General features: G+C 34.3%; 1 long non-coding RNA gene across 7 annotated transcripts; it reads left to right on the top strand.

Moving 5' to 3' along the window:
- Positions 1 to 514: 514 nt before the first annotated feature.
- Positions 515 to 4,545, top strand: LOC149543545 (uncharacterized). Of its 7 annotated transcripts, XR_016355649.1 has the most exons (5): positions 515 to 1,087; positions 1,231 to 1,352; positions 1,746 to 1,881; positions 3,608 to 3,978; positions 4,106 to 4,545. It is a non-coding gene; the product is annotated as an uncharacterized LOC149543545 (long non-coding RNA). The 7 variants fall into 7 exon arrangements; XR_016355652.1 differs by lacking the exons at positions 3,608 to 3,978; positions 4,106 to 4,545 and adding an exon at positions 2,724 to 3,230 and having other exon boundaries at positions 515 to 1,072; XR_016355650.1 differs by lacking the exons at positions 3,608 to 3,978; positions 4,106 to 4,545 and adding an exon at positions 2,927 to 3,230.
- The last annotated feature ends 4,203 nt before the right edge of the window (positions 4,546 to 8,748 follow it).

Raw genomic sequence — 8,748 nt, 5'->3', positions numbered from 1 at the left:
GAATATTGGCTTTTCCAAACAAAAAATGTATCATCTGCAAAAAATGAGTGAGTGGTTTTGAATATTGGCTTTTTCAGTGGATTTACTCTTCCAAAGAAGAACAATAGCAACAGGCTCGAATTTGGAGGAATCCTATTGTTGTGCTTCACATTGTATTGTAGAGTTACAACTTTAGAACGAATGACTGTATGGTCATAGCACTTGGACTTCTACAGGTGTCAAGGTCTTGATAATTGTGAGGGCACATGATGTTCATGGGAGGTTGATTTAAAAATAAAAAATAAATGACATTAGTGATTGTGAATATATTTTCCAGATCATGAATTTTCGTCAGCGATTGGTTAAAATAAAAGAAAAGAAATGGACTAATTTAAAATTGAATTTAAAATTAGAGGGAATAATTAACAATAGAAATGAAATGGACTGATTTAAAATTGAATTTAAAATCAGAGGGAATAATTAACAATAGAAATGGTTAAATTAGAAATTACGTGTCTTTCTACCATGTGTTGCAATTACAACACGATTCATGAGTACTCCTGGTTTCTACAAGAACAGATGGCAACAGTGGCTGCGGGGCAAAAGCACAAGTGTTCCATTTTGCAATAGTTGGCAATGCCTTTGTAGCTACATACGACTCTGTAATTGTGGAGAAACTAGCTTGGACCTTGGCCTTAGTCACACAGCTTTTTGTCCGCCCATAAACCGGTTTCACTACAATTTTAAATATATTCCAGCAATATTACCAGCAATAATACCAGCCGCAACGGCTCTGTCGGGCTCATTAGATCGTTAGATTCAATGGACTGGACCAACGGCTCTGGTTCATTTCTGGCTTTAGAAAAACTTCGTTAAAAGCAATAAAATCGTTAGGAAAAAAAAGCTCGCAAGTAAATGTGTTTTTTTATCCAGATTCAATGGAATGGAGCCATGCCAACGGCTCTCTTGCCCCATAAAGCCAGCATTTCCGCTGAAAAAAACACTATTATCGTTGATAAAAAAAACATTATTACCGTTGGAGCCAAGTCCTTATATAAGAAACCCTACGTTTCCTACTGCAGGCGGAGAGAGTGTAATGACTCTGAGGGTTTGTTCTATGCATAGGTTTTTTAATGTTTTGCCAATTTGTGGTATGTAAGCAGCTTGAAACTTGCGATATTTAGGAGGTTTTTGTAATTTATTGCCAATTCGAGTCCCATGTGGTGCTAATTTGTGGTATTCTTGTTCCAGGTTCAATTCTGCCCAGGAGCTTTAAAACTTGCTATTCTTGATCGATTCTGCACAAGAGAGGCGACATTTAGGATGAGAATGCACAAAGGAGCTCTGAAGCGTATTCTGATTTCAAGATAGAGGTAAATTCCTCATACCCAGCTTTTGTTACCCACCCGCAGTGTTACTCTAATTAATTTTTCTGAGACAATCGATTGATATTTTTATAAATTGTCATGACTTTTGCCATCTGTCATGACTTTTGTGTTTGATATTTGTATTAATTGTCTTCCACCTGTAGCATTGCTACTTTCAGTCCTGGAAACAGGGTAAAAGTTGTAGAGATTTATAAATTTACATTGATGATTACATAATTTTATTTTGCTTCTTAGATAGTTTTTGTGCTATATCATATTCAAAGTTACCTTTTACTATTTACTAGAGATTTAAGATTATTATCTGGAAAAAGCAATTCTCCCTTTTATTTGTTCATATCAGATGCAAGTAATCCATTCTGTTTCTGGACCACTCAACAGGATGTGCAGTTGCAGCCCTGGCCACTCTCTGTTTTCTTGAAAAACATTTTTGCACGAGGATTGCTTGGGCATATTGGGTTTCACACTCACAGAGGAATTCTTAGCAACTGCTAAACAATCCCAAACAATAAATCAGGTATTTTCTAATAAACCAGTGGTTTTTATTTCATTATTATTATATTATATTTGATAATAATTTAGGTGTTTGGCTTAATCTTACTCCATGTTCAAGCAATAGTTCCAGTACTCTTCCAGATAGGTTTGAATATTCACAACTTTGACACAAGAATTTAGGAAATTAAAGAGTAGAATAAACTCCTTGTAAATTGTTAGTTTTTCATAATGCCTTAGTCTACATATTTAATCTATTCCACAGATTATTTAAATCCAATTTGAAAAAAGTGCTTCATGAATATTAAAATGTGTAACATATAATAAAAAGGAAATCTCTCCATTGATGAAATTGCTCTTTTGCAATGGTGTTTCTGTAATTATTTAATGTTCATTTCGATGTGAAGTTAATTTGTCATGAAATAAGAAACCCTTTTTCTTTTGAAAACATAAAATGCCTTTATCTACATTCTCTGACAAGTTTTTCATGAGATTCAGAGATTGAAGTTTATGAATTGGACGTGTTCTTGGGATTGCCATGTCAATTATGCTTTCAATTGAATGTAGTGTGTAAATAGATTCACTAAACTACCTTGAAATTGGTGCTAGAATTATTATTCTGCTGATTGACTTCCCCAGGAAAGAAATTTAAATAAATGTTGGAAGACGTCCATCTCTTTTTTTCATCAAAACTTTGTAAGGTTTCTCTTTTCATTGCTGTAGGATTCAAATTCACATATAGCAGCTGTTGACACATTTCTAACCGGTGTTAGAGTGTCCTGGATTGATATGTTCTTTTTTCATTCTCATTTGCACCTATAGCAGCTGGTGAGACTTTTAATAATGAATCTTGTTCCTTGAGTATAGGAGGTAATGGTCGATATTTAAATGAGGGCAGCTCACAGTTTCTTCAAAGGATGTTCGCATGCTGAAACTATTAAAAAATTGGAATGTACATTGTATAGGGTCTTTCCTTTTCTGAGTATGCTGATTATTTCCTCAAAGGATGTTTTCATTCTGCAACCATTAAAAAAGTGGTATTGAGCTGCAGGCGTGTGTACATTGTATAGGGTCTGACTATGCATACAAACTTCATGGAACCACCGGCTGCATCAGTTGTTTTTCCCCTGTTTAACTGGAGTTCTCTGTTGAGACAAACATTTTAGTTGATAGTTGATTGTTCTGTTCAGTCTTTAAATTTATTATTGTGACACTGTGGTTCAGTCTCTACTGTCTGCATTAGCTATTTTGCCCCTCTCAGTATGTGCAGAGCAAACTTTCATTATGTTGTACTTTTGAATCAATTGTTGAAATTGATCAGTTAATTTGTAAACTGATATATAAAGGAATAAATTATATAATACAATTATTTTATTCGGGAGGGGTTGAATTTGCCCCCTCCTTAAAGATTGAAGGGAATGGTCACTAGCCATGATCATTCTTTTCAGCCTTATGTTGAGTGTCCATTCTTATATGAGTAACATTTTAAACTTTATTTTTACTTCATCACAATTAATAGTTTGAACTTTTTAGCATAGTACAATTTTTTAATTATTCCAATCTCTTCTAAATTGTGATATAATTTGATAAAATGTTAATAATTACCTTTTGTTATTAGTATGTTGCGATCTGAACATGTTTTTATGCTGTATTTTATTTTAATTATTTTTGGATTTGAATTGTGTACTTCTAAAACATAATATTAATTCTTTTATTGACATGTTGTGGATGGAATTCAACTCTGTTTGAAGCACTATAGATGCAGTCCCTTTCCTCTTAGTCACCAAATTCTAGATGGCGAATGAGGGAAGTAGGAGCTTTGATTGGGGTGATTATGTTTGGAAATTATGTGCTGCTCTGGAATGAAAAGTACAGAGATTCTTGTGAGAAATGACTAGTCCTGCAAGTTTCTTTTAACTATTTATTTACACTTTGTATTTACTATTTTCTGGATGGTTTGTATATATTGGTGTCATTTAATTTTAGCAAATCATCCTCATTATCCTAATGAATATTGTATTTGATTTGTATCTTTATGAATGCCCCTCCTTTCCTGGCTTCCCTTCCGCCTTCCGCCTTCCGCCTTCAAGTCTTGTTGCAGGGGATTATGTCTTGTGTAATGGTAATGTTGTAGTTTCCTCCTGTTGATAATCTGTACTGCTGACAATTACTTTATTTTTTATTAGTGATGGTTGTAGGTTCAATTTATTTTGATCCTTAGCATATTCTTTCTGTTTATGGCTTTCTAGGTTGTTGACTTGCCTGAAATTCCTTGTGGGGTATTTTTCCAAATGAAAATATGTTCAATTTTTGCTTCACGAGGTTCAATTAAGATGACAAGTACTATATCTTCGGAATGAAAAAAGAACATATCAATCCAGGACACTCTTAACACCGATTAGAAATGTGTCCTAGATTGGAAGTACACTATGAAAAGTACTATATTTGATTTGAAGGAGCGAGTATATTGAGAGAAAATAAGATGGATATCATCATGTTGAGATGAAATATGAGCATGGTGATTGTCAGTTGTCAGTACTTGGTTAGACTCATTCATCAAATACTAGGATATTGGTCTTGGATGATGACTTCACTCCCAAGTGAGGGATGCTAAATGAATGCTTTATTTGAGAGTATGCGATGGTGATTATATTTCATTCATTATAAATTTTCCTTCGTGTTTTCAAAATTATGCATTGGTGATTATATTTCATTCATTGGTGATTATAAATTTTCCTTCATGTTTTCAAAAGTATGCTTTATTTGAGAGTATGCACTGGTGATTATATTTCATTCATTATAAATTTTCCTTCATGTTTTCAAAATTATTTGTTTGCATAAAATTGTCTTTCGGCTTAATCATGTGAGAATTATGATAATTCTTCTCATCAGGTCTTATATGATGGTTTTGTTTCCTTAATTTTAATTTAATGTATACATGATTCTTCTCTTGTTTCATAGCATTTAGGCAAATCCCACTTTTATTCAAGCTTTGATTATATATAATTTTGATGAGAATTTTCACATTTTTCATTTTCTTGCTATTTTTTCGTCTTGATGATGCTTCAGAGTGTGACCACAAATGTTGGTTCAAAAAATATACATCCAATCTAAAAATTCTTACTTTTATTCAAGCTTTGATTATATATAATCATGATGGAAATTGTCACATTTTTCATTTTCTTGACTTTTTTATCGTGATGATGCTTCAAGGAGTGTGACCGGATATGTTGGTTCAAAAAATATACATACAATCTAAAAAAAGTTCCATATTTTATTTTTTAAGTTATTTTTGTTGCATCACTTTTATTTTCATTTCTAATAATTTAATTATTAGAATGTAATTCCAAACATTTTAATAGTTACTTTGTAGTCTAAATCTGTACCAACTACAACTTTATTTTATGTTCTATTGGTTGGAGGGGATATCGTGAATGAAACTATGGGGAGGGCTTGCCTAATATCTTTTGTTTTGTTTTGTTTGAAGTGTGTGCTTGAGTTTTTAACATTCACATTGTGTGTCTAATGTTTATTTCATGTGTGGTTGAAAGGTTATTTATTTCAACTTCGTCATTTATTGTATCTATTAAATTTCAAGGTTTATTCTAGATATGACTGAACTTTGTATTGCATGCATTTACATTTGCACTTTCCATATTCACTTTGTTTAAAATGTGTACTAGCTTTGATATTTATTTGTGTGTATGTTTGGACAAAATATGTGTGAAGGGAAACAATTTCTCATGAAGTGACTTTGTCAACTTTTACACTTTATACATGCGTGAAGGGTGTGTTTGAACAAGTTGGTGAAATATGTCTTAACTTTGATAAGTTTTTTTTTTTGAGTTTGTACTTTGTTATGCTTGTGCATGCTTAAACTTTGCATTTACACTATGTGAAGAGTGTTCTAACTTTGTTAATGCTTTATTAACATTTTGAATCTTTGAACATTCATATTGACATTATTGATTTCCTTACATGAACAAACACTAGCATTAACTTCATTTGATGTGTTTATGAATTAGCTTTAACATTCAATTTTTGTGGTGTGTGTTTTATCTCTTTCATCTTTGAGAAAACTCTATGTGCAACATGTTTTATATCTTTGGCATTTTCTTATTTGTGGCTTTGTTATTTTCTATAATGCATTTTTTTCACTATATGTATTTGTTTGTTTGTTTTTGTGCATACATGTTTTTGTTTGAAAGTTAAGTTTGGTATGTACTTTGTGTGTGTTTATTTGAACTAAGTCTTGCATTTATTGTGTGTGCATTTTCTAAAAGACCTTGACATTAATCTTTGCTATCGTGTTGTGTGGAGTGTGCAAAACCGCTTTGATTTGAACTTTCTGTAGACTGTGTACAAAAAATTCCAATAATGCATTTATTGTTTGGTGCTTGTGTACATTTGAAATTTGACTTTGTGTGGTGTGTTTGAACTTTATTCACTTTTTTTTTTTTTTACAATAAATATTGCATTTATTTTGGATTGCATTTGTGCCTTAAAACACAACCTCTGAAAGAGCAGCCAAGCCTAGCAAACAAAAAACCAAAAGAAAATTAGAAAAGCCAAGGGAACCAATCTAGGCACCGTATTTTTTAGCAGCTCAGCAACCTTGAGCTTTAGCATTTCCATAGTCTCAAGTGCTTCACTAATCAGCTAAATGTCATCAGGAGAGTCATACATGTCCCTCTTCTTCTTATTCAATCTCAATCTATTGCTAGGGCACTCATCTTGTGGGTTGACTTCATCTTTTTGTCTTTGTTCTCCTCATTTCCCATGTCTTCTTTGACCCCTGTGCTAACCTCCATCATAGTGTGTGGTTGTTTGATATTATCATTTAAAGCTTTGATAATATGGAAGCTCTGGTTAACAGTGTTGTGGATAGAGCTCTCCATTCTATCAATTTTTTTCCTACCTCAGTTACCCTATTATTTCCTTTTTAGACCCTGAAACCTATTTTTTATCTCCTCAGTCTCATGAAAAATCCACTTGATAGACTGGAAGTTGTCCACCATGTTCTTCCTCGCATTATTGAGGAGATTCCTCTCCATTCCTTGGGATTATCACTGAGGATCACCATGGCCGGATCAATGAGCTCCAAGGCCTTGGGCTAAATAGTTTCTTTGACAATGCCCATTTTTGCAGTCCTAGTTTCAAAGTTTCTCCTGACCATTTTCCTAACCTTAGAGTTGAAAGTACAAGTAGCTTTTTCTGTGCCATAATCCTCAAGTCTCTCTTCCTGGGCATGGAGGGGTGGTTCTAGTCCCTTACCAAAATCTTAATCTACATCCATGTTGTTACCCCTTCTCTTTGTTGGGCTTTCCACCTTCCTACGAACTGGGACCTTGCTTATGACCGCCCTTTTCGCATTATTCTCCTCCTTTGTGTCCATTCCCTAATTCTCCTCATTATAATCCTTTGCAGAATTAACCTCTGATTTGATTTAATACCTGCTGAGCCTTTCCCAACCTTGATTATATTATTCTTGGGTTCACTTTTCTTCTTCTTTTTTTCCCAAATCCTTTATAATCTTGGCTACCTCCTCTTCATCTTTTGAATGAAGCCCAATGCTATCCTCAGTGTCAGACAGGAGATAGGAGCTTTTTGTGTCCTCTAAGGACTCAACTTTCTAGGCTATGGATCTGCCACGGTTTGAGCCTTAAAGTGCTCATAAATCAGTAATAACAAGCCCTCATGGAAAGAAGGGTTGGCATAAGATTTATTTTTTATATCCCGTGATATTCTTATTAACAAAGAAGAAGAGGTAGTAAGGGATGGAGATCTTAGTGTCATACCTAAAGTGGTTAAGGATGACAAAGCGATGGGTATAGACTCTATCATACCTTGCATCCAATAACATAAGAGATGATCGCCCTAAGAACTAACCTCTAGAGTTTTTTAATAGAAGTTGGTTCATAGTACACTCCCATCTTCACCAAATCCTTCGTCTACTTAGCATTCTTGGCAAAATCTTTGACAACATTGAGGGAAACCTTCTTATCCCTAAAGAAATTGATACCTTCAAAAGGGGAGTTAGTGACCTCCACAATAACACTTTCATTAACCTGGAAATCAACTCTATCAATTTTAACTTTCCCTTCTCTCCAAGAAGTGACCGTAAATTCAGTCACCATAGGGTTCTAGCCATGCAATTTTTCAATTTAATTTGAAATGCCACCTTCCTTCAGCTTCTCCCAAACCCTCAACCTCCTTTTTCATTTCGCTACTTCATCCTCCAACTCTCTACAATGTCTTTCTCCCACTATAGTGTTGTTAAGAGTTGGGATGGTTCTCTGCAATCTTCGTAAGAAAAGAATAAACCCTTTAATAATTCTCACCAAAATTAAGCTTTCTTTTGCCCTCGAGAATACAAGAGCAATCACGATTACAAAACACCTAGAAAGTGTGCCAATAAGCCACCGAATTAAGTTTCCTCATGTTTGACTCATACTTAGCTTTTAATAAATGGTATGTGGAACTGACAACATTACCTTTCATATTGTCGATCCTTCCTAGGATTCTTTCTTGCTCAATCATACTTTTAATAGTCGTCAGTAGCCCGCCACCATTAATCCACTTAGTTGACATGTCCCTTTTGACTGCCTCCTTAGCCATCCAGTCAGCTACCGAGTTAACCTCTCTATATTCATGCAACACGTAGACCCTCTCAAATTTAAGTAGAATTTGTTTAGTTTCTTCCACCATGTTCTCAATAGACCAAAAAGGAGATTATTCACCTTTGAGGCACTTAATGATGTTATTAGAATCCCCCTCAAGCCAAAGTCATCTTATGCCAATTTCTTTAGCAAACCTAGTAGTGTGAAGGGTGGCACAAGCCTCAACAAAGTGGTTGGTTTGGTGCGCCAGAGGGACCGCTATGCCATAACCA

This window comes from Cupressus sempervirens, chromosome 8 (genome assembly GCF_028749045.1).
Source record: "Cupressus sempervirens isolate cs-2001-9-10 chromosome 8, ASM2874904v1, whole genome shotgun sequence".
Taxonomy (NCBI): domain Eukaryota; kingdom Viridiplantae; phylum Streptophyta; class Pinopsida; order Cupressales; family Cupressaceae; genus Cupressus; species Cupressus sempervirens.
The sequence above is the reverse complement of the archived record's forward strand: the minus strand, read 5'-3'. Positions and strand labels throughout refer to the sequence as shown.